This window comes from Bufo bufo, chromosome 1, assembly GCF_905171765.1.
Source record: "Bufo bufo chromosome 1, aBufBuf1.1, whole genome shotgun sequence".
NCBI lineage: Eukaryota > Metazoa > Chordata > Amphibia > Anura > Bufonidae > Bufo > Bufo bufo.
The window spans coordinates 36,925,819-36,929,758 of NC_053389.1; the positions used below are offsets into that span (position 1 = coordinate 36,925,819).

Genomic DNA, 3,940 nt, shown 5'->3' on the forward strand with positions numbered 1-3,940 from the left:
GTATATTGCTATGTTATTTATGTGTATTCTCCCTGTTTATCTGTGTATCATGCCTGTTAGGGTGTAGTTCCTCCTCCTAGACAGTAGAGGGAGCTAGGGAACCCCTAATATATGTAGTCAGGTCCTGTTCAGGGAAGGTCTGTGTAGAGACAGAAGGGAGTGTGCACTTCAGCAGAGAGGAGCTGAGGGCCACCTCCTGACATGCAGCTAGACAGCCCAAGCTTCTAGTTGCCACCAGGGGAAGAAGTTGCCTCCTGAGAAAACTGCAGTTCCCACAAAGTGCAGAGCAGAGCAGAGCAAAAGTTGTTTCCAGCTGAACCAGAGAGCTGAAGGGCAGAGGATCTACTTAATGCAAGGATATATATATATATATATATATATATATATATATACCTGAGGAAGTTTTGGTGACCAAGGATAAAGCCATCAGTAGGGCATACGGGCCTTGGGATTAAGACAGACAGGATTTCTAAGGAAAAGTGCAGCCTGTTCTGTAAGTGTTTTAACCCTCTGAGTATCTTGCAAGAACATTGTGCCTGCCATTTATAAAGCCTGCTTATAATTGCTACTGCCTTATGGAATTTTGCCAAAAGACTGTAAATAGTTGACTGTTTCCAGTAAAAGGAAGTTTTGGTTCACCACAACATCGTGTTTCTCAATTATTCCTATCATAAATTGGTGTGCCACCGTTACCGACACTGGCGTCACGAATCTTAAAGGGACCTTGCCCCCGGCACATTAAACACCTGCAACATACAGGGCACCTCATCTACCATCAGGCATGGTCCCTATACACAGAGAGTGCCCCAGAGAACCCCTTTGCCAGCCTCTCCATCACTGCTGTACGCCTCCCCAGGGTCTTTCAAGAAAACTGTGAGTAACCCAGAGCAACCCTCGTTTGCCTAAGTAACCGTGACCTCACCATCGCAATACCCTGCAGGGCTGCGTACTGCACTAATAAAACCCATCTAGTGTAAAAGCGTAAAGAGGAGCTGGGGAGGAGAGGAGAGGCAGGGTAGGGTGGAGGGTACGGTGCTGCAGTCTTTTACCCTTAGCTAAGGCCACCTTTTTCATTGAAAATTGCAAGATATATACAAACCGGATTCCAAAAAAGTTGGGACACTAAACAAATTGTGAATAAAAACTGAATGCAATGATGTGGAGATGGCAAATGTCAATATTTTATTTGTAATAGAACGTAGATGACAGATCAAACGTTTAATCCGAGTAAATGTATCATTTTAAAGGAAAAATACGTTGATTCCAATTTTCACGGTGTCAACAAATCCCAAAAAAGTTGGGACAAGTAGCAATAAGAGGCTGGAAAAAGTAAATTTGAGCATAACGAAGAGCTGGAAGACCAATTAACACTAATTAGGTCAATTGGCAACATGATTGGGTATAAAAAGAGCTTCTCAGAGTGGCAGTGTCTCTCAGAAGCCAAGATGGGTAGAGGATCACCAATTCCCACAATGTTGCGCAGAAAGATAGTGGAGCAATATCAGAAAGGTGTTACCCAGCGAAAAATTGCAAAGACTTTGCATCTATCATCATCAACTGTGCATAACATCATCCGAAGATTCAGAGAATCTGGAACAATCTCTGTGCGTAAGGGTCAAGGCCGTAAAACCATACTGGATGCCCGTGATCTCCGGGCCCTTAAACGACACTGCACCACAAACAGGAATGCTACTGTAAAGGAAATCACAGAATGGGCTCAGGAATACTTCCAGAAACCATTGTCAGTGAACACAATCCACCGTGCCATCCGCCGTTGCCAGCTGAAACTCTACAGTGCAAAGAAGAAGACATTTCTAAGCAAGATCCACAAGCTCAGGCGTTTTCACTGGGCCAGGGATCATTTAAAATGGAGTGTGGCAAAATGGAAGACTGTTCTGTGGTCAGACGAGTCACGATTCAAAGTTCTTTTTGGAAATATGCCCCTTTAACTGTGACTGTCACAGTGACCGCCCCTTTAACTGTGACTTTCACCGCCCCTTTAACTGTGACTTTCACAGTGACCGCCCCTTTAACAGTAACTTTCACAGTGACCGCCCCTTTAACAGTGACTTTCACAGTGGCCGCCCCTTCAACTGTGACTTTCACAGTGACCGCCCCCTTAACTGTGACTTTCACAGTGACCGACCCTTTAACTGTGACTTTCACAGTGACCGCCCCTTTAACTGTGACTTTCATAGTGACCGCCCCTTTAACTGTGACTTTCACTTTGACCGCCCATTTAACTGTGACTTTCACTGTGACCGCCCCTTTAACTGTGACTTTCACAGTGACCGCCCCTTTAACTGTGACTTTCACAGTGACCGCCCCTTTAACTGTGACTTTCACTGTGACCGCCCCTTTAACTGTGACTTTCACTGTGACCGTCCCTTTAACTGTGACTTTCGCTATGACCGCCCATTTAACTGTGACCGCCCCTTTAACTGTGACTTTCACTTTCACCGCCCCTTTAACTGTGACTTTCACTGTGACTGCCCCTTAAACTGTGACTTTCACAGTGACCGACCCTTTAACTGTGACTTTCACAGTGACCTCCCTTTTAACTGTGACTTTCACAGTGACCGCCCCTTTAACTGTGACTTTCATAGTGACCGCCCATTTAACTGTGACTTTCACTTTGACCGCCCATTTAACTGTGACTTTCAGTGTGACCGCCCCTTTAACTGTGACTTTCACAGTGACCGCCCCTTTAACTGTGACTTTCACAGTGACCACCCCTTTAACTGTGACTTTCACTTTCACCGCCCCTTTAACTGTGACTTTCACTGTGACTGCCCCTTTAACTGTGACTTTCACAGTGACTGCCCCTTTAACTGTGACTTTAACTGTGACCGCCCCTTTAACTGTGACTTTCACTGTGACCGTCCCTTTAACTGTGACTTTCACTGTGACCGCCCATCTAACTGTGACTTTCACTATGACCGCCCATTTAACTGTGACCGCCCCTTTAACTGTGACTTTCACTGTGACCGTCCCTTTAACTGTGACTTTCACTATGACCGCCCATTTAACTGTGACCACCCCTTTAACTGTGACTTTCACAGTGACCACCCCTTTAACTGTGACTTTCACTTTCACTGCCCCTTTAACTGTGAATTTCACTGTGACCGCCCCTTTAACTGTGACTTTCACTGTGATCGCCCCTATTAACTGTGATTGCCCCTATTAACTGTGACTTTCACAGTGGCCAACCCTTTAACCGTGACTTTCACTTTCACCGCCCTTTTAACTGTGACTTTCACAGTGACCACCCCTTTTCCTGTGACTTTCACAGTGGCCTCCCCTTTAACTGTGACTTTCACAGTAGCCGCCCCTTTAACTGTGACTTTCACAGTGACTGCCCCTTTAACTATGACTTTCACAGTGACTGCCCCTTTAACTGTGACTTTCACAGTGACCGCCCCTTTAACTGTGACTTTCACTCTGACAGCACCTTTAACTGTGACTTTCACTTTGACAGCCCATTTAACTGTGACTTTCACTTTGACAGCCCATTTAACTGTGACTTTCACTGTGACCGCCCATTTAACTGTGACCGCCCCTTTAACTGTGACTTTCACAGTGACCACCCCTTTAACTGTGACTTTCACAGTGACTGCCCCTTTAACTATGACTTTCACAGTGACCGCCCCTTTAACTGTGACTTTCACAGTGACCGCCCCTTTAACTGTGACTTTCACTCTGACAGCCCCTTTAACTGTGACTTTCATTTTGACAGCCCATTTAACTGTGACTTTCACTTTGACAGCCCATTTAACTGTGACTTTCACTGTGACCACCCATTTAACTGTGACCGCCCCTTTAACTGTGACTTTCACAGTGACCACCCCTTTAACTGTGACTTTCACAGTGACCGCCCCTTTAAATATGACTTTCACAGTGACCGCCCCTTTAACTGGGACTTTCACAGTGACCGCCCCTT

At 45.7% G+C, this 3,940-nt stretch overlaps 1 long non-coding RNA gene across 1 annotated transcript; it reads right to left on the minus strand.

The window, feature by feature from the left end:
* Window positions 1-2,817: 2,817 nt before the first annotated feature.
* On the minus strand, window positions 2,818-3,649 carry LOC120993550. The gene is made up of 3 exons (XR_005777304.1): window positions 3,585-3,649; window positions 3,211-3,296; window positions 2,818-2,837 (listed from the first exon to the last, which is right to left on the minus strand). It is a non-coding gene; the product is annotated as an uncharacterized LOC120993550 (long non-coding RNA).
* Window positions 3,650-3,940: the final 291 nt, after the last annotated feature.